This window comes from Anabrus simplex, chromosome 1 (assembly GCF_040414725.1).
Source record: "Anabrus simplex isolate iqAnaSimp1 chromosome 1, ASM4041472v1, whole genome shotgun sequence".
NCBI lineage: Eukaryota > Metazoa > Arthropoda > Insecta > Orthoptera > Tettigoniidae > Anabrus > Anabrus simplex.
In genome coordinates, this window is record NC_090265.1 from 1,235,309,213 (window position 1) to 1,235,335,485 (window position 26,273).

General features: G+C 42.0%; 1 protein-coding gene and 1 long non-coding RNA gene across 2 annotated transcripts in view; one reads left to right on the plus strand and one right to left on the minus strand.

The window, feature by feature from the left end:
• Nucleotides 1-26,273, minus strand: part of LOC136858222 (L-asparaginase 1) — a 257,068-nt gene that overhangs the window by 229,040 nt on the left and 1,755 nt on the right. The window lies entirely within an intron of this gene.
• LOC136858223 (uncharacterized) overlaps nt 13,419-26,273 on the plus strand; it is a 43,029-nt gene continuing 30,174 nt past the window's right edge. Inside the window, exon 1 of the long non-coding RNA XR_010858617.2 lies at nt 13,419-13,605. This is a non-coding gene — a long non-coding RNA (uncharacterized lncRNA). The remainder of the gene's footprint in view (nt 13,606-26,273) is intronic.

Sequence of the window (26,273 nt, forward strand, 5' to 3'; positions counted from 1 at the left end):
CGCCCACACACTGCTCGCATCTTCCAACAGGCTCTACGAGGTGTACAGATGCTTCCGTGGCTAGCGTACTCTCCGGATCTCTCACCAATCGAACACGTGTGGGATCTCATTGGACGCCGTTTGCAAACTCTGCCCCAGCCTCGTACGGACGACCAACTGTGGCAAATGGTTGACAGAGAATGGAGAACCATCCCTCAGGACACCATCCGCACTCTTATTGACTCTGTACCTCGACGTGTTTCTGCGTGCATCGCCGCTCGCGGTGGTCCTACATCCTACTGAGTCGATGCCGTGCGCATTGTGTAACCTGCATATCGGTTTGAAATAAACATCAATTATTCGTCCGTGCCGTCTCTGTTTTTCCCCAACTTTCATCCCTTTCGAACCACTCCTCCTTGGTGTTGCATTTGCTCTGTCAGTCAGTGTACATGGTGTTAGGGGTATACGTGCAGATATTTCCTGTAGCAATAGAGAACGATGTGACGAACCACTATATATCAAAATTTTAGTAATCCTCGGAAGTTGTTTTCGAGAGCAAAGGGATACTATGTTTTAGAATAGGTAGTATGCCTTGTTCTTGCGAATGAATAGCTTTCCTTTGATAACAGGCAAGTCATGCGCCATCCGTGCTGGTTTCTGTTTAAGAGCAAATATACTACTGTAACAGCTGAACGCTACCTATGCAATGCCACGAGATGTTACGTAATATACTTGCCAAACTAGTTTTATGTTTACGAGAAACGATAACAGCTGAAGGCTGCTACCAGTGAATACCATGTTACGTTGCATTCTCGTCAGACTGGTTTTGTTGGTGTTAGTATTTAGTTTACGTCTTAGGGACTTCAGACAACCCTAGTCATCGGTTTCGGACCCTGGAGATGTATCGAATTGTCAGCGTTAATGCTAGTTCATTTGCTGTTACGTCCTTTAGGGGATTGGGGTATATGTGTTCGTCAGCCCCGTGGTCTACTGAATATGGAAATGACCTGAAACCCTGTGTCGGTGCGGGACCTGTACGAGCGTGTTATATAATTATTGGTTGGGATATGCGCGCTGGGACGTGAAATATGGTACGAACCCCGTTGTGCATATGTATTTTTTCCTTCTCTGTCCCCCTTCCAATAACCGTTCAAAATGCAGAAATTCCCGACTTCGCACAATTCTAAAAGTTTTCTACCGTATTTATTAATCACCTTATCGTTACTACTTATTCCTGATCCTACTATGGATTCTTCTTCCTTACTAAACCTCGGGCTTCGCTCGCCTATTCTGGTATTCCAGTCTCCAAATAACAATATTCCGTCCTCTTTATACCTCCCTCTAATGATGTTAATTTCTAATAACAATTCCATTTGCATATGGAGATTCCTTGGGGTGACAGTAGGCAAAAGCCAAACATACATGTTTCTCTCTCCCTGCCTCTCTCCCCATGTTAAATCTTATCCATATCACACCTCCAATGCCACTCTCAGTATACTTTATACGTTCGTTCAATTCTTCTTTAACTAGCACGACTATTCCTCCTGGCACACGGCCCATTTTGCTCAATCTCTTCCTTGACTTGTGCCTCACCGTAAATCCTCCCCAAGTTATCTCCCTGCCTATTTCTGGCCATGTTTCCAAAAGCGCTACAATATCAAGTTTTCTATTAAATTTTTCACTTTTATATTGCCTATTTTACTCAATGCACCTTCAATATTAACAAAGCCTATCTTCCAGCCTAGTTACGGCTTTTTTTCCTTACCCTCCGAACCACCCTCTTTATTCTTACACGTCGTCACTCTCTCGTTCTCAGCTTCTATCCCCCTTCCATCATTCTTGGACACTTTATCGTCGTCCTTCCTCTCTTTATCTTCTAAACCTTTATTCCTTTTACCCCGCAAATCTTTCAAGCTCCTGCTTCTCCCCTTAGTCATAAGGTCTCTCTCTTTCTTGTCACCCCCCAGGTCAGCAACCAATGGAATCTCTTCCTTTCGGAACACTATCTGATAACACTTCCTGAACCTGCACGTTTGATCTTCCACTCACACAACCTTGCACTGCACTGTTCTCTTGTCTCGTCGCTTCAGCCATCGTTACCACGTTTCCTTCCTCCTCTCGGGCGTCTTCCTGTCTGTCCTTTGGCCGCTTCGTTCGTTCCTCTTCCCGTTTCATCTCTTCTTCCATACCTTTTAGCTTTGCTACGGACCAAACACGCCACCAGATACCGTTCGTTACCACCAGCCTTTGGTCCTTAATAAATGCTTTAAGGTCTTGATGTCTAGCTCGGCCTAAATGCTTTCGTAAGATTTTCCTATTTTCAACTCCTTCTCTTCCCAAGTCTGTGTTTATCCAGATCTTTTCACCTTGTGAATTCCTAGCGTGTTTTATCAAAATATCCGCCATTAAGGTTGATATCAGCTTCACTTTCACTGGTCTCCTGCCTTTCACTTTTCCTACTCTTTCTACATCGTCCATATCTACTTCACTGAAGTTAGTTTTCAACTTATTTTGGACGAAGTCCACCACTTTATATATAAGCTTCACTTTATCTTCATTTCGCTCTTCCTGTAATCCATATATATACTTCTTCGTCTTTTCTTGATTAACAAGTCCGAGCTCATTTTTCAGGGACGCCACTTCCTTCTCCAGATTTTTCACCTGCTCTTTTAGCACTCCCGTTGCTCTCTCGCTCTCCTCTATTCTTTTCTCCGTAACTCGCCACTGCTCCTTGATCCATATCTTCATATCTTCAAAACCTTTGGCTTGTTCCTTTCTCAATTCCTTCACCAGTGCATCTCCAGTATATGCTTTTACGGCATCTCCTATCAGCCCTCAGATTCTATCCCAGTCTTCCCAGCTCATGTCAGGGCCTGGATTCATCTCCACTCCCCCTATAATTAATAGCATAGTTATCACCATTGCTGCCAGTATAGCTTCGCCAATCTTCCCCAGTTCTCCCTTGTCCACCTCATTTCCCTTCGTCTTCTTCTACCTGCTCTGCCAGCCGCCGATCGCCGCACGATATTGCTCAATACCAATCATGTTATACTGCACTCGCCTTACCACACGTCCACACTGTCCGGTTGCTCAAGTAGTACTGTACAATTTAAAATACCAAAACGCATCCACTGACCAGAATTCAGAACGTGATGATGATGATGAATTAATGAATATGAATTTAAAATAATCAGTGGATCCAGCTCATAATACTGAAAATTAAAAATAATTCCAAAATTAATCCACTAACTAGATTTTTTTTAAAGACGATGGAAAACAATTATGAAGCTGTATAGGCTTTTGGGCTTATGCCGTGTCAAGAAAATAGGGTGAAATTCTTTACGTTTCGCAGGGAACTGTGCCCTGCGTCCTCAGAAGAAATCTGAGCACGCTCTATCGTCGGATAATGATGTCAAGTTCCAAGATGCTCGAGCGCTTACCCACACTAGACACTGTAGGTCCAGGATTATACGGGAAGCTGTGGAAATACGTATAAATCCTAATAATTTCAACAGGGACACCGGCTATCAATTAAGTAATACCTTGTTGCCAGCCATTAAGAATTTACGTAGGTAGTTCCCTTCCCTGTCCTTTCACTATTGTTATTTCGTCTCGGTTTTTTCCAAATTCGTACGTTCCTCGGCGCCAGATGTCTCATTCGAAGCTTGTGTCTATATCATACACCTGTCAAGTACATATGTTACGCACACACGTTATGTGAAACGCTTAGCCTGATGGTTCGGTCACCTTCCGCTTCGAACGCTAGCGTTCTTGCCACGTCCTGGGAGCCATCTGGAGGCGACTGAACGTACCATTTCCACTTCTATTATAACGTCTAAATTTTAAAGAGTCATTGTTTAGGAAGCCGGCCCCGTGGTGTAGGGGTAGCGTGCCTGCCTCTCGCCCGGAAGCTTCGGGTTCGATTCCCGGCCAGGTCAGAGACTTTTCTCTGGACCTGAGGGCTGGTTCGAGGTCCACTCAGCCTACGTAATCAGAACTGAGGAGCTATCTGACGGTGAGATGGCGGCCCCGGTCTTGAAAGCCAAGAATAACGGCCGAGAGGATGCGTCGTGCTGACCACATGACCGCTCGTAATCTGCAGGCCTTCGGGCTGAGCAGCGGTCGCTTGGCAGGCCAAGGCCTTTTCAGGGGCGTTAAGTGCCGTTGGGTTTTTATTGTTTAGGAAGCCTTTCTCGTGAACAGTCGAGATTTCTTCTGAGGACGCAGGGCACAGTTCCCTGCGAAACGTACAGAATTTCACCTTATTTTCTTGACACGGCATAAGACCAAACGCCTATACAGCATGATGTCTATAAGTGTGGGCCGTGAAAGCAACAATGGCAACAATTATGAACTTAAAACAATCAGTGGATTCGAACCGTAATGCCCCACCTTACCAGAAACTATCTTAAAACAATAGTATATACTGGCAAACGGGCTGCTTCGAAAGGACAATCCTGAATCGATGATGCTTGTTGTCTAAAGGGGTCCAAAATCCAGCTCAACGGCCCCTCATAATGGTACTTATCCCTAGGAAAGTAAGGACCATATATTTCCATGTAGCGGTACTAATCGTAAATAACGTAGACTTGCGGTGTTCCACACACTGTGGCACTCACAGATAATGTAATAAGCACAGGTAACGCAGACTATGGTGTTCCTCACATTACGGCGCCACCAATAGGCAACGCAAACCCATGGTGTTCCTCACATACGTGTACTGATCACAGGGACTCGTACTATCCCGTGGTGTTCGTCACATAGTGGATACTAATCACAGGCAACGCATACTCACGGTGTCTCTCATACAGTGGTACTAATCACAGGCAACGCCAAGAACCGTGGTGTTTCTCACAATGGTATTTATCACAAGCAATGTAAGCCCGTGGTGTTCCGCATATAGTGGTACTAATCATGGGTACTGTAAAACCCATACTGATTCACCCTCTGCTTCTACTAATCGCAACCCTATTGTGTACCTAACATAATAGTACTACTCGCAAGTAAAGGCGATCAATGGTGTTTGTCGCGTAATGGCACTAATTACAAGTAGTCTCATGGTTCTAATTCAATCACCCACTTGGTCGCCCCTTTTAGTTGCCTTTTACGACAGGCAGGGGATACCGTGGGTGTATTCTTCTTCTGCGTCCCCCACCCACAGAGGGGTTGTGTGTTTGGTCCGCGAGAGCTATTTTATTTCGCTCAAGTCCGCCGGCAAGCCGATTACACCCCCCCCCTATCTGGGACGCGCCACTTGGGAGTATCACCTCTCCCCCTGCTGCGCCAGCGTAGTAGGTTCGTGGCATCAGAAGTTAATACCAGTCTATAAAGGAAAAGAAGAGGCACAAGAATGTAAAAAATGACACAGGCATAAAACTGATTTCTCACGCCGTTGGATGAATTGTAGACGCAGGGAAGAAGTGACAGTCGCAGAGGTACGTACAATATGGTTTTATACCCGTACGAAATACAATCGACCAAATTTTGCCTTGAGGCAACTAATGGAAATAAAAAATGTAAACACCCTTTGCGAAAAGCTAATGATCATGAATATGACTTTCAATAAATGAAAGTCAAATAGTGGTAAGGAACGATTTATTTGCATAATTTCACAGATACTTGTACCGAGGTGCTTTCCGATACAAATCTACAGACTATGCATCTCTCGAGGTCACTGCTGTTAGGAAAAACATTTTGTGACATCACGTCACGCAAATTTTCGGATGACCCCCAACCCTAAGGGCCCCTACACACGAGGGTTTTCCTGTCGTCGTTGTCGACTACAAAAATACATTTCTTTGTCATCGGCCCGACCACTTCTTTAGTTCAGTATGACCATATTTTGTGGCTAGGCCAGCGTCACCGCGTATGCAAGTGGAACTTCGGTCATTCACAGTATGAATTCTGAAGAGGAGGCTGTACTACTTCTGCTCATGTGACGACGCAGAAAAGGAGAAAAAAGTGAAGAATGTGGTTACATACAATAGTAGAAGTCCGGCTACAGTTTGGGCAGATTCATTCTTTAGATCACGAACTTCGCAATCATCCGGATAAGTTTTTCCAGTTCAACATGTCTAAAAATTCTTTCAATGAGCTACTACAGGAGATTGTATCATTTGAAACTCCATATCGATATCGTGATAACTGCCAGCGGGAACTTGTCGTTACGATGTGGCTGACACATCGCCCATGTGAAAAGGAAAGCGCTGCAATCGGGCTGTGGTCGGTGGACGGGATCGGCTACAGCTGTTGACAGTGATTGATACATGGTCGAGAAAGCGTTCGTCTGAAAATGATTAATCCCACTGCATTATATGGTAATGGCAAAGCGGCGTCAACCGACCACACATGAACCACCTTCTGCGGTCGACAACGACGACAGAAAAACCCTCATGTGAAAAAGATGAAAGTTTAAGGCAAAAGGAAGAAAGGACGGCCTAAGAAATTATTGGAGTTAATCCGGGAAGATCTCAAGGAGAAAGATTTAGACGAGAAACTGGCAAAAGACAGACAGAGGTGGAAAAGGCTGATGAATACAGCGACCCCTCTTTGAAGCGGAATGAGCTGTAGGAAGATACAAAAGTTGAAAGCTAAAAAAAGGCAGCTGTTTTTGTAATATTTCTGGGGATATACTAAAGACAATGGGTTAAGATAAAGTACCATATCTAAAGTACTTATATGATTACAGTTTCGACGAAGGAGGTATATCCTGTTGCTTGCTTGTTGTTTAAAGGGGCCTAACATCGAAGGTCATCGGCCCAGGAGGTATATCAAATGAATGGAGAGTTACTATAGTAGGCCTACAAAGGAAAGTATGATAAACAGATCATTACAGGCCAATCATCTAGACCAGGGCCTCTCAAACACCCAAAATCTCAAGCGTGCAAACTGAAGCGCAGAGTTCCTGTGCACAGTGCATCGGTCCCACTCGGCTCGGCTCGGACCAACGCTTCGTCTCTGGGCTACTCGGCTAAGCTCGGCTCAACTCGACTGGGATTTGGAGCGCTACGCAGCAAACGAGGAAGAGGGAGACAGGCGGAGCGAGCGAGACAGGCGTGGGGAACGAGAGAGACAGCGCTATTGCTCCACATCAAGGAGTAGGGGTCTGCACTATAGTCAACCTAGCCAAGTCGTCTTTTGCACCGTGCACAGTGCAATGCACTGGTGCATTTACCCTGAGAGGCCCTGATCTAGACATTTGTTGCATGTGAGCTCTGGAAAAGCAACTTTATTTTTGTTGGTAATAATAGGCACGTTTAATAGAATGTAGTTCGGGTTTTGGAAAGGTCATTCCAGTGAGGCTCAACTTCTAGGATTTCAGTAAAATGTAGTAGATATTTTAGATTCAGGAGGTACTGAGCGAGTTGGTCATGCGGTTATGTTCACGCAGCTGTGAACTTGCATTCGGGAGTTAGTGGGTTCGAATCCCACCGTCGGCAGCACTGAAGATGGTTTTTCGTGGTTTTCCATTTTCACACCAGGTAAATTCTAGGACTGTGCCCTAATTACGGCCACAACCAGTTCCTTCCCACTCCTAGCCCTTTCCTATCCCATCGTTGCCATAAGACCTATTTGTGTCGGTGTGACGTAAAGCGAAATTGTAGAAGATTCAGGAGGTCATAGGGGCTGTATCGCTATTCGCTATCGAACTATCCAAGGGGTAGATCATGGAAGACTATTGATGAAAATAAGGGCTACTAGACTAGACAAGAGTGTGACCGAATGGGTGGCAACATTTTTAGATGATGATGATGATTCTTGTTGTTTAAAGGTGCCTAACATCGAGGTCATCGGCCCTTTATGGTACGAAATGAGACAAAATGGAATGACAAATTAAAAGTTCAAAATCCTCCACTGACCAAATTCAAAACGTGAGGACGAAAAATGAATGGATGGATACGAATTTAAAACCATCAGTGGATCCGCTCCGCAATGTCTCGCATTCATAGAAACTGACGTGAAATAACAGTATTACTGACCAAGAGACTGCGTCTATAGCATAATACTGAATCGATGATGCTTTCAGATTAAAGTTGTCCAAAATTCAAGTCATCGGCCCCTCATAATGGTACTTATCGCTGGGAAAGTAGAACCATGGTATTTGTTATGGTGCGGTACTAATCAAAAGTAGCATAGACTCGCGGTATTCCACACAGTATGGCACTGTAATAATCGTGGTCGCTACGACATGTACATAATTTGATTGCCCACCCGAATTAATTGTATATATTCAACCCTCTACCCTTCCTGCCTTTGAAATGTGGCGCCGGCTCGAGACATCCCAGGGTCGCTGACTGGGTACTACCCTCAGAGATATCTTCAGATATTATAAACTAACCTTAAATTAATCAAGCGGGAAGGATAAAAGAGAAGAAATAAAATAATTAAATAAAAAATCCGAATGAGAACATTTACGAATGCAAAATTTATTGAAAAGGCTAAACTTTGGCAAAGCAAATATACTTCTATACAAACAATAAACTCTTCGGACCAAATATTGTTCACAACCTCTATCACCCTCGACTATAAAGTATCAACCTCATGACTCATAGATTTCAAATCCTTCTAAACACATTACTTCATCTTTATTACAATTCCCTTTCATCTTATTCATCAACTCTACTTCAGTACTTCAAAAATTTTAATCCAATTCCATTCCACTCATATTTTGGTACCACCATATTTCAAAATTTTCAATAATAAAATATTATAATAATCTATCATCATGACCTTTGTTAATTTGTCAAAGTACCTTTTTAAAATGTTAATACAACCAAAACTTCTTCCGTTCATTCTTTGAATAACAAATTCGTATTTGCTCTCCATACCTTTAAATTATTTCCTCACCATATTATAAACCTTGTAGTTACCATTTACTAAATACCAAATTATTTATTTAAATACACTCTTCAAAATGAAATGTATGAAGCTGTGTAAATTCATTAAGCAACATCCGCCGTGTAATTCACAACTCATCTTTTAATTAATTAAATCCATTAAATTCATTATAATTTACAAATTCGCAGTTATCAATGTCGGTATAATTGTTACCTTGAAATCATAAATTTATCCAATTACGTTTGTTAGATTTGGTAATTCAATCCAAAATTTTATATATCATAAAATTATTCATCACAAAATTGTATATAAAAATAGTCCCTATTATTATTTGAGTCCGAAACTATTTAACTTATTCTTTCTCAGTACCATCCTCCCCTCATATAATGCTGATAATATAGAACGCACGCACGAAATCGAAAAGTAACCCTGACATAAATAAATTAAATTAATTTACCGATTCATTAAAATGATAAATATCTCACATATGCTTAATTAGCTGTTTTATCATACACAAAACATCCTACCCTGTAGCAAGACCTACACTACAATGATAATGCACCTTAACCTACACTGAATCTACAGACAATGGGATAAACCTCATTGCCGCAAGTATAAACAACCACCGTGAACTGAATTCAACATCACAAGAAATATTGCAACTGCAAAATCAAAATTTGCATTGCCCACATATTGAAGAACATATAACATAAACAAACACAACATAATTTCAATCATATAGTCACAGGGAAAATCATTATACACTGGCTCGGCCGGGCATCGAACTCCGACCCTCAACATGGCATCATTACAGTGACCTATCATTATGCTTGCCGCAATAAACTGTCACGAAATATATCTGTTATTAATCAATTTTATTGTGCTGTCCTAAGTTCTACAAAACAGAATTATCTAACAAATGACTGTAATATATTTTACTTATAAGACCCTACTACAGCTACCATAGCTTCTCTAATACACAACGCCGTCCCGGTCTGCTGCCTTATCTCACGCCCGACACGTTTCATTGACACGGCATTCTAATTTGTCCGCACCCACTTAATGTTCTCTCTCTCTCCGCTCTAAATGAAGCCATATGTTTCCTCCACAATATCTGCGTATTCTTACTCTCGGTGCGAACAGTAACTAATTATATATGACACTCTCAATACATCTCATTTTGTTCCATCTTTCACGTATATTTGTACTACCTTTTTCATCCAACATTCTCGGGAACACATATATCACTATGCCGGTATTTTACATCTGTGGCGTTGTACGATATCATTGGTTCGACCCTGCGGTTGGCAATCTGTGTCTTAGAGGCCCCTGCTTCAATACTAGCTAGCTATATTCCGGATAAATTAATAGAATGACACTTTATTTCCTACAGCACAAAATTTTAATTCACTAGTTAGCACTACCTGTTACTTACTGATGACATCTATTTCAAAATTTCCACTGTAATGTGCCGGAAAGATCAAGGTTCGAAACTTTGGTCATGGAAATTTTCTTGATGAACTTTCATGCGACATGCCAGGTTAATCTATCTATTCCCTCTAACTAATCCTTACTGATGCCTCCTACGTCATTAAATATTCACACACGCACACGCTAATATTTGCTAGAAGATCACGCACTGAGAAAAAAAAAAACAACCATATTTCACACCCGTAATGGAAAATCATTATTTACACACATTATTTTCACACTCGCGAAGACCATATTTTAACACACGCTAATATCACAATATGTACACCCCCCTAGGCATCAGCATAAAATAAAACCTAAAAAAACCTAACTATCCTTGCTACAGTACTTAAAAAGGAAAATAAACGAATAATCATGCATTAATTTATTTACAGTTAACAGCTAATCATGCACATGCTAGATAATGAATCAGGGTACTTATCGACTCGGCGACGCTCCATACTCAGCTCCACGGCCTCATGGTTTCAGGTCGGCCCCATGATGTACTTAAGCCATCATGCTAACGGCCTCAGAATCTGAACCAAGACCATTCTTCACAACCATGGTCTTCACTCTTGTTGCTTTCATGAAATCACACGCTCATCACTTCTTACTACACTAAAATACATATAAAAAAAACACAGATATAGTTAAATTATTCTAGCACATACACTTATTCACAATTGTAATATACACTTTGTCTCTGCTTTCCGCGAGTTTACACGTGGCACTGCGATGCGTCCTTGTTTGATCTCGCTCCGATCCTAATTTTCAGTTAATGTTGTAAAAATTCACCTTCTTGAATTTTCAAAAATTTCGGTCATTATTGAGTTAAATGCAAAGTCTATCGGACCCGTAGTATCTTCGACAGCTAGTTATTTGATAAGAAATGCTCTAGATTAGGCTTCTCGTGAACCACATACACGTACGTCCGACACGTTCAAATTTTCGTAGCAGAGTGCCTCTTCTTAGCGGCTCGCGTCCTCTCCATGCACGCCGGATCCTGGATAGGGAGCTCGGGGAACCCCATTAACAATGATGTAACATCCCGTCACATATGCCTGCGATTATTTATTCCAATAAATTGTTGCAAATACGCCGTCTTTAATTATTGTTCTCAAAATGGTTTAATCTGGTTTTCACCTTATCCCCTGGTGGATTTAATTATTTTAGAAGTCATTTATGCGGCACCCATCTTTAATTTACCCCCATCATTCCAAAACCTGCTCTGCTGCGATTCGCTGCCTGAAAATGTTGCCAACTTAAATCTGCTGACTTTGGTCATCACACCTCATGGAATATTCCAATGCTTTCCATTTCATCATAAGATGACCTTGACACGTGGAACTATCTTTAAACCTGGGCAAGCGAAATGGCGCCACACATCCGGCCTATAATGTAACCGCGGCTATTCCCTCATATGCCATTTTTTTAATTTCTAATATTTTTAAAGACAATGATATGAGCCAATTGGGCTCATCATATATATGTATCATGTATCATATGTAATTTTATTCATTATTAACGTCCATCATCATCATTTATGTAATTGTACGTAAGAACGAGATACAATTGTTAATTGTAATATATTACAATATTCCGTGGTAATGTGAAGACAGGTCTTGCGCTAACAGGTTACTTGTATCTCGCAATAGTCCAGGAAGGTTAATTTTGGAAGGTTCTTGGAAACGTACGCAACAGCAAGAGGAAGATACATAATTTCGTTGTTAGGACGCTAAATCACCCCATATCACGTGCTCCTATCAGGAGGGCATTTTCTGTCAAGGACAGATACTTCATCTATATGTAGACGGGGGGGGGGAGGGTGACGTATATCGGCTCTCATTGGAACGAGATGTCATGTGACAAGGGAGGAAGTGGGAATATGAAGAGGATTTATATAGATCTACACAGCGTGGTAGAGATTCTGTTCAGCCACAGGGTTGGGTGGGCGAGGGGCCGATAGCCAACCCACTCCCGCCAAGCTGACACCTATATAACACATACACCCACACACTGCAGACTCCTATGTAAATATGTAAATATGTTTCAGCTGTCCTAGACCCAGGGACCAGGCGAGGAAGATTGACAAAAAAAATACAACCTAAGAAGACGACGGCAACGCAGCCAGACGGCCAAGGACGTATCAATCCACCCCCGCCCCCCTACAGAGACATGGGAGCGGAACACCAGCCCGCGCCCTACAAACAGCACTAATATCTATCTGTTATCTCTTTCCTATCTAGGTTGTAAGCTGGACATGAGAGCAGGCAAACAGCCGGCACTCCAATGAGAACTTGTATATACATATGTTATTAATAATCTTAGTTTTAGATCTGCAGTGACAAGTGTGTTCAAACAACACCGCATAGAGGGACATCGACAGGAGGAAGAAGATAGCCCCTTGCATGCAAGGCTTGGCTCTAATTCCCCCCTCTCCAAAAGGAGACTTGGCACCAGGGACTGCTGGCTGCTGGACAATGGGACGAACCTGTGGCCCAAAGCCCAGACGCTAGCAGACCCGAGCCGACCCGGCAGTGACAAGAAGGACTGATCCCCATAATAACAAAAATTGCAAGGAATTGGTTTATGTTTGTGCATGTTACCTGTTCCTAACTAACATAACCTCTGGTCTTTTTCCAGCCCACATCCTTGCATGTGCTATCACAAGATGTCAGGTTTTACATGTAGGCTCTTTCTTCTTTCTGCCTATGTGGTTTTTCCCTGACCCTTCAATACCATACCTTAACACTATCCAACCAATACAAACTTTGCCGTGGTAGCGAGTCTGACTCGGAAACCGGCAGATACTCTTTGTATCACCTCCCACTCCTCCCTGCTATCTCTTTCTTCTTCTTAGAAATAATAGCATGTCGGAGGCCATGTAGATTGAGTCGATGGTCACGCGGGGGGAGCGGGCTTCGGGGGCCCCCCCGAAAAAAAAAAGTGGTAGAGATCATTCTCATTCTGATTCTGTATTCGGCATACTGCATTCTGCATCCAACTCTGCTATTTGAGTGCATCGCTTATGATGTGCTTATACTCAATATTTCTTATCGGCTCTGTGAGACTTAGATTATTTAGAAAGACAAGTTCATATAATATAGGACTGTATGTTTCCGTTCTCTCTATTCAATTAATTCCGATGTGGAATTTCACATTGTAAGGCTGGTACTATGTTTTTGGTACTCAGCACAATAGGGAGTGATAGATTCAGGGTGGAATCCATTCCATGAAGCAGATGCCAAGGATGATGCTGGTGGAAGAGGGACGACAACGATCAACCACGGAAGCAGACGACGAAAAGATCAACCTACGGTGAGCATTAGTAATCCCTGTTAACGCAAGTCCGCGCGTGTAGTAATGAATTGTAATCTCAGTCAATTTTTTAATTTTGGTAAAAACTCGTTTTTTCCGTAATTTCATCTTTTTTAAATAAAACTTTTTACGTCGTTAAATAATTGACTTTTTAGTAGGAAAAAACATGGTATTTAATGGTTAGTATCCCTATACCTTACGACCGAGATAGTCTCATTAAATTATGTTTAGTACTTTTTATATCTAAATTCGGTTTCAAATTACATTTAATTTCGAAGCCTGGCGTCCAGCGTGCAATTGTTTTTAATTATCTATATAGGGTGTTTGATCCGTTACAGTACTACTCACAGTTAATGAAATTCGCACATGTAATACAGACCTATGGTGTTTCGCACATAGCGGCGCCATTTACAGGCAACGCAAACCTACGTTGTTCATCACATAAGTGTACTAACCACAGGGACTCGCGCTATCCCCTGGTGTTCCTCATATAGTGGATACTAATCATAGGCCAGTAAATCTACTGACACGAGACTGACGTATTTGAGCACCTTCAAATACCACCGGACTGAGCCAGAATCGAACCTGCCAAGTTGGGGGGGGGGTCGGAAGGCCAGCGCCTCAACCATCTGAGCCATTCAGCCCGGCAGAGAAGCTTCATGACGCTATCCTGGAAAGTAACGAGTATGCAATTGAATACAATACACTATTGCATTTGGAGAATATGTGCTCATCCTAGTCAAAGGAAAGAGCAAACTCGAGATAGAAAATGATGCAAACATAGAACTGAGTAAAATATCGACAAAATACACAAAACAAAGTTGTGTTTAAAGAGCAGAAATCTCAAACAATGACAACACGCAAGAGATCCGGCGTAACGCAGAATTTGCAAATATATTTAAACAACGAGACATTGAAAGAAGTAAACAACATTAAATATCTTGGAATCATTATAGACAACAGATTTAAGTTCGACCAGCACATAGAATATGTAACTTATTCATGCTCTCTTAACGTCTGCCAAAATAAATTGGGGACTTCGCCCTGACGTTATGAAGATCATATATATAAAGGAGCTATTCTACCTGTCCTGTCTTACGGAATACCATTATAGATACAATCCACAACCAGGTCGTATAATGCAATTAAATTAAGAAGAGTGCAACGACTAATAAACATTAAAACCGAGCTCGATAGCTGCAGTCGCTTAAGTCCGACCAGTGTCCGGTATTCGGGAGATAGTAGGTTCGAACCCCACTGTAGGCAGCCCTGAAAATGGTTTTCCGTGGTTTCCCATTTTCACACCAGGCAAATGCTGGGGCTGTACCTTAATTAAGGCCACGGCCGCTTCCTTCCCACTCCCAGCCCTTCCCTGTCCCATCGTCGCCATAAGACCTATCTGTGTCGGCGCGACGTAAAGCAACTAGCAAAAAAATAAAATAAAAATAATAAACATTAAAACAGCTAAGGCCTACCGTACAACATCACGAGGCACTATGGATCATAACCGGATTAACTCCCATCATGACAGAACTTGGAGAAATTGTCAGGCACTATAACATAACAAAACGGACTGGAGAAATGGTAGTGGGAAAAGAGACTCTGAAACTTGATTCCAGGATGCGTTATAAACCATGGTCTCACCCGGCTCAAACGGTTAAAATACAGGACAAAATGGTTGACAAACACTACCCATTCCAAATCTATACAGATGGAAGCAAAAGTGAGGCTGGAGTTGGATCTGGAATAATTCTGTACAGTCACCATGAACCTCTTCAACAATACCAATTCAAATTACACAATACCTGTTCAAGTAATCAAGCAGAACAACACTCAATATTGAAGGCACTGGAGAAATGACAAGACATCAACCACGAAAATAGAGCAGCAATTATTTACACTGATAGTAAAAAAAAACCTGGACCTACTCAAAAACAATGGAAAAAGCAAAAATCTCGTAGAAGAGATCAGAAGGAGGATGAGAGACCTACAACTACAAAACTGGGAAATACACTTCTCATGGGTTAAAGGCTTATGTCGGCACAAAAGTCAACGAAACTGCTGATCAATTGGCGAAACAAGCAGCCAGCAGGACAGACCTAGAAGTGACTTTCGATCAAATTCCTGATGGTGCAGTAAGAAAGGTATTGCGTAAGAGAAGTTTAAAATTGTGGGAAGAAGAGTGGAGAGAAACTTCCAATGAATCAATAACGAAAGCATATTTTCCGAGTGTTAATGCGAGACTTAACTCAAAAATTCTCTTAAGCCACAGGGCATGGAAAAATAGGAACCTATCTGCATAGGTTTAAAATCCAAGAGCATGCAACGTGTCGGTGTGGCGAAGAAACGCAAAGTGTGGACCACATCCTATATGAGTGTGAATTATTAAAACACGAAAGGATAAACCTAAAGACAAATGTAATCAACTCAGGAGGCCACTGGCCTACAAGCAAGAATGAACTTGTAGGTAAATACTTAAAGTTATTTAAACTGCTTGTGAAGTGTATCAATTTTGATAACCCGATGTAGGGCATAGTTATATCAAGAAAGAACACTTTCATTGAAAAAAAAACCCTGTAACATGATGTTTCTAGGCTAGACAAATCAAAATCAAACATGTAGGTATAGGTAACATAATGAATAGAAAATGTAATCACAACTACAAAAGAATACTAATAATAATTGTAATGGAGCATGCAGTTAATGAATATGTTAATACAAAATAAAATTTAAAAAAAAAACACTATAGGGAAGGTCGATATGAATTTATGCGAAGTTACATGGCTTCCTTCTCAAGTCCAATATGACATATTAAAGGGATTTTTTTTCTCCAGAAACATCATGACAGTAATGTGAAGTACGATAAAGCTGAACCAACTGTGTGGTGATGCGACTGAAGACTCACGAAATCCGATGTTGATGGGATCTCCTTTATTATCTCTTCCATCGAGAAAACAAAAAGAAAATCTAGCAAGTGGTCGCGCGGTTTGGGTCACGTAGCTATCACCTTGCATTCGGGAGATAGTGGGTTCGAATCCCACTGACGGCACCCCTGAAGATAGTTTTCCGTAGTTTCCTATTTTCACACCAGGCAAATGCTGCGGCTGTGCCTTAATTAAGGCCACGGCCGCTTCCCTTCCACTCGTAGCACTTTCCTAACCCATCGTAGCCAAAACTATCTGTGTCGGTGCGACGTAAAGCACATTGTGAAAAAATAAAGTAAAATGACTGTTTTCACTTCCTGATGACACTCAGGTGATAATGCACCGAGTGCCCCACGGGACTTAACTGAATATGTACGTAGGTGGATCAAAAGGTTAGTTGCACTAACGCGCCGCAGCAGCGCGCTGTGTGTCGCTAACGTGGGCACAGCGGAGAAAGGGACAAACACTGCCCATACGTCTGTTAGGCAGGTCGCTGTGGTGTGTCGTCTAGTATTGTGTGAATAGCGGCCAAATGCAATTGCGCGTCTACTGGACGTTTACTCCAAATATGAGGTGCGTGCGACAATCCGATTCCTATGGGCCAAAAAGAAGAATTGCACGGACATTCATCGGGAAATTAGTGCTGTGTATGCCATTACCCGGCAAGCTATCGTAAAGTGGTGTCAGCAATTCAAAGCCGGACGCACGGATATCACGGACAACCATCGCGAAGGCAGGTCCGCAACGTCCAGGGCCCGTGCAAAGGTCAACAGTGTGAATGCGATCATTAGACAGAACCGGCGCATTAAACTGAGAGAAATCGCGACGCAGCTGAACATGGCGTATGGCAGTGTGTTCGCCATTGTTCACGAGGACCTCGGATATCGTAAGCTGTGTCAAAGATGGGTCCCACGTCTTCTCACCGATGAGCACAAGGGACAACTTTCCCAATCCTCCCTGGCATTTTTGCAACGCTATGCCGCAGACGGCAACGGGTTTCTGGGGGCGAATCGTCACAGGCGACGAAACGTGGGTCCACCACTCCACCCCCGAAACGAAGCGAACATCAATGGAATGGGTGCACCCCTCATCACCACAACGAAAGAAGGCCAAGGTTCAACCTTCAGCCTGTAAGGTTCTGGCGACAGTGTTCTTTGACACGGAGGGCTTGTTGTACGTGGAATTCATGCCGAAAGGAACGACGATCAACGCGGCGTCGTATTGTCAAACGTTGCACCGATTGCGTAAAGTGATTAAAGAGAAGCGCCGGGGGAAATTGAGCGCCGGTGTTTGTGGCACGATAACGCAACACCTCACAAGGCCCGCCAAACGAGAGAACTGCTGCAGCGTTTCAAGTGGGAGGTCTGGCAACATCCACCCTAAAGTCCCGACCTAGAGCCATGTGATTTTCATCTGTTCGGTAAGTTCAAAACGGAGCTCGGTGGTCGACGTTTCCAGACCGCTGAGGAGGTGAAGGCCGCTGTCTCCGAGTGGTTGCAGAACGCTGGAGGAAATTTCTTTGCATCCGGCATCGACAAGTTAGTTGTGCGTTCGCAGAAATGTTTGGAGTCTCTTGGAAACTATGTGGAAAAGTGACGTTACTGTGTATGTCGTTATAGTCGTGTTGCTGTTGTATAGGTGTTGTAATAATTGGCCATAACTGGGAAGTGCAACTTATTTTCTGACCTGCCCTCGTATTATATATAGGATAAATGATCGATGTTACAAACATTTTTTCTACAGACCTAATATAACGGAGGTATTTAAGAATACACCCTCCCCCTACTACATGCGATGATCTTGAAATTATTTACGGTACGTCTGATAACACAAACCCGAATAGACAGATTCCAAATACGGAGTTTGGTTGAAATATGTCCAGCCGTTCCCCACTTTTGGAAACACTAACATTTAGAGAGACACTAAACCACTTCCGATGATCAGTGTTAGTTATGAAACGAATAACTGTCAAATATTTTGCTGAAATAATAAATGTACAAACACGCGACCCTTGTACTGTACGAAGATACAGATTAAGGCCATTTTTGTTTGAAGTATATTTAATTACTACGGATTTCACGCGTCGCTGCATCACTGAGGTAGTTTTATTAATTTAATGTCGGTGATTATACGTCTCACTAACTACTTTTACACCGAGGTGCCGAAATTTTGTCTCGAAGGAGTTCTTTCACATTCCGGTGATAATGATAATCGTATAGCCTCAGCTACCGTGTGCACGCATTTTTATTCGACGCCATCTGGCTGTCTGCTCGTCAGTTTCGATGATCCTTTTTACTCTAGACCTACTAGATGACAGAGTAATCTGAATATCTCTTGAGTGTCTATGGCTGCGTTTTAATTAATTTTAATGTTGTCGGGTAAACACCAAATGTATGAAAATTTTTACATGCCGACATTGTACGACATGGAGTGTCGCATGGACTTTTTCCCGCCCTTCAAAAATCCGACCACATCTGCCGGGTTTGAACCCGCTCGCTATTTTGTGATACGGAGGTTCACACACTACCACTAATCCACAGAGGCAGCTTTAAGATGTGGGTTAACCCGACGCATTCTCCGCATTTCTTGGACTGAACACCGTACCATACATCCTTGCTGGAAGATCTAGACATCCAGACTAGACTTCCCGAGCATATCAATCAGACTTACTTCCGGTACTTCGGACTCAACGCCAGATGGAAAAGCTTGTGACTGAGGGCAAGGTTAATGGCAAGAGACCCCTAGGAAGACATCCAAGGAGATGGCTGAAATAGTCGCAGTCCCTGCTAGGGAAATCTTTCGACTACCTTTACAGCGACAGACCGCCAGACTTGGAGGAAGCAGAGGGATCTATTGACGCGAGGATGGTGCATTTGAGCACCTTTCATACCACCGAACTGAGCGGTGTCGAATCGCCAAACAGGAATCGCTTCTGACTGAGCCACTCAACTCTATTATTATTATTATTATTATTATTATTATTATTATTATTATTATTATTATTATTACTAGCTGATGTACCCGTGCTTCGCTACGGAATTCTAAATTGTATACAGAATTCTAGGTTAGGTAGTGGTAAACGTTGTGAGCAAGATTGTATTAAGTTGCATAGCTCTTAACGTTGCCTTAGAAACACAACGGGGAAGTCACCAACGTATTTTTTCATATGAAGACTGGGTTAGGGAATTTTCATTGTAATGGTAGGCCAGCTTGCCTACCGTCAGTCACAATCAGGTTGGAGAGTTTTCATTATAATGGCAGACACTCACTCTCCGCCTGCCTTTATAGATTCTCAGAACTCTCTTAGTGGTTTTCCCAAATGAAATTAACATGGGTCATTACAATGACGTAAGTAGGAATGGCGCGATTAAAAGCAATGCTTTCGTATGAAAAACTCGATCAAATGAAAAACTACACATTTTCTCACTTTTAACGAACAGTACTACGCTGCCGAACTAACAGTCCAAAGGTACAGAGCTAGAATGACCAAGACGCAGACATCCGTGAACAATCTTCGTCCGTTTTTCGGTGTGTGTTGGGGGGGGGGGGGTTCGAATAGTGGATAGTCCCAGGGCAAAACTATGCCCGTTTACTAATCTGTTTCCTGGGAGTACCCGATGAGTCGGAAAATCTCAATTCACGACACTGGCGGGGGAAAGAACTATCTGACGTGGAGGCAATTTTTCCTCCAGCCAGAGAAGAAACCACATCTTTGTTGCTAATTTGGAATAAAATGAATGTAGATTTGATGAAAGTGAAGAGGAAGAAGCCTTTCTTAAGAAACGGCTCTTTTCAGGGTTGAATTTTGAGTTATTTAGTGAATTGTGGTACTATAATTTGGAATAGGCCTAAATTGTAATTCTAGACCAGGTACTACTACTACTACTACTACTACTACTACTACTACTAACTGAGCCTCTGGCTTAAGTGCGCACACTGCTCATTCAAAACAGCGCGATAGAGTAGGTAGGTATCGAATAGCTGGAATACTATGATGAACCAGTGTGTTACGTACCAGCAGTATCAGAAAATGTATGAACTAGGGGAATGGCATGCTAAATAAGAAAGTTATCTAACTCCTCAGCTATTTCCCGCCAATATTCAGTTAGGCTGTTATACTCGGTACGCAGCAGTAATCCCATCTATCGGAGATGAATGTCAGCATAAGAGACAAAGAACATTACAACAAAGAACGGTCAGTGTGATGTTATTGTTGATCAATGTTAGGCGCTTTCGATATTGTAGGCCTTCACATTATTAATTGTCTTCCGGTTCTGAAATACCACTCGTATCATAGTCGGTACGGTAAAACTGAACAAAACATAAATGATCGGAAATTGTATTCTCAATAACTTTTCTTATGTAGTACTTTTCCATAGGACCAATAACATAGGTATTTAAAAATTAAATTTTAGGTGCCTTCCCCTGAACTACCATTTCACCCAGGGAGAATAACATTGTTTATAGCTTAAACTGTAGTTTCTTATTCCCCGACTCTATATACCGATTCTCATTAAATTCTGTTTACCCATTTCCTCGGGGCTCGGCGTTGATATGGACTTAGCAACAAAAATCCAAATTCATGAATATCTGTGTTATCATAGCCGGTACGGTGAAAAAGGCATAAGACGTAAATGATCGGAACTTTAGTTATGTAGTATTTATCGATAGCACCACTAATAATATAAATACTTGAGAAATAATTTTCGGCCTTCCCTTAAACTATCATTTCACTCAGCGTGAATAAAATGATTTATAACCTAGATTGTAGCGGCTCACCTCCCAACTTTACATACCGATTTTTATTAAATTCTCTCAGCCGTTTTCTCGTGATGCGTGTACAGACAGACAGACAGACAGACAGACAGACAGACAGAAATTACGGAAAAATAAAAACTGCATTTTCTTGTTACTGTGGACATGATCGATACAGAAATACCATTCTTCTCAAATTCTGAGCAATGCACAGACAAAACTATTATTATTATTATTATTTTATATATATTATCTTAATCTGTTTACCCTCCAGAGTTGGTTTTTCCCTCGGACTCAGTGAGGGATCCCGCTTTGGGTGGGAAGGAGGACCAGTACCTCTATTCTATTTTATGCTATGCTACGCTGAACAGGGGCCTCGTAGGGGGATGGTAAGATTGGAAGGGATAAACAAGAAAGAGGGAAAGGGCTAGGACAGGGAGGTAGTGGTGGTGCACTAAATGGCCTCATTTGAAACTGGGAAACCATCGGAACCCATCTTCAGGGCTGCCGATGGTTCTGTTCGTATTCACAATCTCCTAAATGCAAGTCTACAGTTACACGATGAATACCACGCAGCCAACTTGCTTGGTAGTAGGTTAACACTCTCTAAAGGGAGAATAAAGCAGTGGTGTGCGGTAAACATATTCATTACCCCAGCTGCAAAAAAAGTTGTTTCTAAATATAAATAATCGTAGCCCCACTACACTCTCTAAAGTCAATATTACCATTTTATAAGGCTGCATTTTTCGTGGAAAGGTCTACCTGAGAAAGATCTTCTTGCAAGAATATTTTCAACCACACGCTCGCACGGTTGCATCGCGCATTCCTATCTACGAAATGTCACTGTAAAATTTGTCACAAATGGAACATAATAATTTTTACTTAAATGAAGTGAAAAATCTGCGGTAAATTAAGAAATACCGTCGTTGTTAGAGAAATATGAATACATACTTAAGGCCTGTATACAAGACTCCTTTATGCCGTATTTCGCTGCTGGTGCCGTCTTTTGTTAATTTCTTCAGGTCCAGGGCTAGCATCGAGAAATGGGTGTGCTATGTCTGTGGACTCTCATTATCTTTGTTCGTATGACTAGAGCGGCCAGTTCAAACAGCAAAATGGAGGTCAATAGCATTCACGATAAGAAAAATAGCATGATCCCTGGACCAATATTTTTTTTTTTCGAACGAAAATAGCATGATCCCTGGACCAATAAATCACTTGTCCACAGAATTCTTCTTATGTACATTGGCCATAGCTTTTTGTCGCCTATTAAATCTTGCATATCGCGATACACTTCAGGAAATCATGTCATAGACACCTGAAGCCTTAGGCTTGTTTCACACCTACCCGGCTGCCGGGTGACCGTGTCGGGTACACGGTTGTCAGGGCAAGAAGTGTACGAGACGTTTCACACTTGTCCGGTAAAGGTCGTTGCTTTATAAACGGCACCCGGCTGCCGTGCTATTGTAGTAGGAAGCCGGCAGACCCCACTGTACTGGCCGGCTGCCGGGTGAACAAAAACTGATTGGGAGGGTAGTGGTGGCTGTGAGTCAGTGGAAGTTTACACATCTAGCCACCACGGCAGTGTCTACAGTCTTCTCGAGTGTTACGTTTCCTTGTTTTTACGCTCTAGTGTATTACGTATTTGTTGTTATGCCGGAAATTGACACAGAAAGTTTGCACACTCATCCTAAAATAGTTGAAAAATTTGTCGCTGTCATTTCTTAAGTCTTCAAAAAGTAAAAAGAATGCCCCAAGTTCGTCTCTTCTCATATTGACTGGATTCATCCATAGCAGTCTATTTTTCTCCTTTTCTTCAAACGCCTATACAAGACCATAAACGCTAGTAATTTATTGCGATCCATTCCAACGCGCGATGTGTACTTGTGTTCTTGCCGGGTATATGTGAAAAAGGATTCCCGTTCTTGCCGGAGCCGGCTACTGGTTACCCGGCAGCCGGGTAGGTGTGAAACAAGCCTTAGAGCATTGGATATATGATCGAAGCCTGAAGCAATAAAACGAAAGCAAAGAACTTCAGTGAACACAGACATCACACACGAAATTGTTGAAAGTGTAAGACAAAAGACATACGTGTGTTACTGTGAGCGTAGCACCAAAAGTACTTGTAAAGTAGGTATACATAATATTCACCAAAAATAAAATATTTCTTAATTTACCGCAGATTTTAGACTTCAACTGTGTAAAAGCAATTATGTTCCATTTGTGACAAATTTTACAGTGACATTTCGTAGATAATGATAATAATAATAATAATAATAATAATAATAATAATAATAATAATAATAAAAATTGCATCCGGGAGATAGTAGGTTCGAATCCCACTATCGGCAGCCCTGAAGATGGTTTTCCGTGGTTTCCCATTTTCACACCAGGCAAATGCTGGGGCTGTACCTTACTTAAGGCCACGGCCGCTTCCTTCCAACTCCTAGGCCTTTCCTATCCCATCGTCGCCATAAGACCTATCTGTGTCGGTGCGACGTAAAGCCCCTAGCAAAAAATAATAATAATAATAATAATAATAATAATAATAATAATAATAATAATAATAATAATAATAATCGTATGGCCTCAGCTACCGTGTGCAGACATTTCAATTTGACGCCATCTGGCTGTTTGCTCGTCAATTTCGACGTTCCGTTTTACTCAAGGCCCACTAGATGGCAGACCGAGTAAACGGAAACTCTTTTGGGCGTCTATGGCTGAGATTTAATGAATTTTGTCGGGTAAACATCAAATGTGTCACCAGAGATCTTTTACATGCCAACATCGTACGACATGGAGTGTCTAATGGACTTTTTTCCGCCCTTAAAAAATCCGACTACCTCTGCCGGGGTTGATCCCGCTATCTTGGGATCCGGAGGCCGACACTCTACCAACTGATCCACAGAGGCAGCTATTTCGTAGATAGGAATGCGCGATGAAACCCGCTCGCACATATTGTACGCGCACTTTTTAGTGATAGATGGACACACTAGTGCTGAATCGGTCGAGTTCGGTTATCTTCGAGATTCGTATTGGCAACCTTTGAAGCACAAACTAAGAATCGCTTATGATCGCTGTGCGCCTTCTGGTGTACACTTTACGTACTCGTACTGGTCTTGTTTACACAGCAAAGCAAAACTACAGAATTCATGCTAGGAACAAGTTTCGCATGGAGAAATGTTATATAATATTATATACTGTGTGTGTGTGTGTGTGTGTGTGTGTGTGTGTGTGTGTGACACAGTTGTTGGCGTAAGATAATAAAGGTCGGTGATAAAGGTTTAGAAAATTCATATCGATCGATCATATTGATTCAATTCAGATTTCATTTCTATTCAGTTGGCAGTATTACCGGAACCGGCAGTGCTTCCTCCTTACTCCTCAACCCAGTACAAAATTCTATCACTAAAAAGTGCGCGTACAATACTTCCAAACTGATATTTACGGCAGTGTCGACACCGTTATAACTTAATCTATAGCAGATTTTAAATAATGTACTTACAGTTTCATCCGGTGACGCTTCGTGATAGTACAGTCGTAGTTTTCACAAAAATACACTGGGACTATTTGTCTTTTTACTTAAAAAGTCTAATCTAAACTAATCAGCAAAATTTAACTGGTATTATACCGTTGTTGAAGTTTTATAGTTTCACTCGCATACTGAGTGTACGTGCATCAACGACAAACGAAGGAAAATATTTGTCACGACGTATAACACACGTTATATTAATGAAGAATGCCACAGAACTCGCGAAACCTTTACCTATAATCCAAGAGGAACCCTACAAAAATTCTCTATATACCACCATCACAGACAACCATTCGCGTTTAACACTGTTCATGCTGGGCAACCTAAATATTTTTTTCTGCAGCTATCGGAACGCATAGGCCTACTCTACACGTGCCATCAATGAATTGCTCGAAAAAACTGTATACATGCCGAAACCCAAGACAAACATTTCCTTCTAGATCAGGGGTTTCCAATTTGTAAGGCTCGAGAGCCATATTGGAAACCTTAGTCATGTTCGCGGGCCGCACTTGAGTAATAGGCCAATTTTCGTAAAATTCTGCGTATAGTAGTCCTACAGAAGTACCATTAGGAAACAATATTCATAATTCAATTGAAATAAAGGTTTGATTTGAATTACCGGTACTTCGGTAAAACATTATTTTATATAGGGCCTATGCATAAAAGAGCGAAATTTGGAGCCGGGATGAGTGGCTCAGATGGTTGAGGCGCTGGCCTTCTGAAGCCAGGTTGGCAGGTTCGATTAATATCGTTGCGGAGGTGTTCAAATACGTTAGTCTCGTATCGGTAGTTTTACTGGCACGTAAAAGAAGACCTGCGCGACAAAATTCCGGCACCTCGGCGTCTCCGAGAACCATCAAAAGTAGCTGGTGGGACGTAAAAACCAACCATTATTATCTGAAATTTGGATTTTAAATTTTTTAAATGAAAAATAATCTATTCAGATCAAATGAATATTTAAAAAGGGGAAATAATAGTAAAGAATGAATTAGTTCGGACTTGGGTCTATAACGGACATAAAAATTAATACATTTTTGAACGACCTATAAAATATTCACATTATTTATTAAAATGCTCTCGCCGGGCGCATTATATGGCTTCGCGGGCCACACGCGGCCCGCGGGCCGCCATTTGGAAACCCCTGTTCTAGATATTACAATTGATTTCATATACTGGCTCTATTTTTATTAGCAAGATGATGTGCAAGTGGCTATACTGTTAAGATGTAGATATTTTTCTTGCAGTCTCTAGTGTGTGGCGATGAAGACTTCGAGTGTCAAGAATTTAAACTAACACCCCTTACCTACAGTAAGCTGGCTGACCTGTCGCCGTAAATTGTTCTCAGGGGAGGGGCCACAGCTTCGCCTCGAGGAAGCTTCAAGTGCATGTGTCACCCAAGCGACCTTAAATTTCGCCGGCAAGGAAACCCGGCTCGTCGAGACAGCTGTACTTGGTTT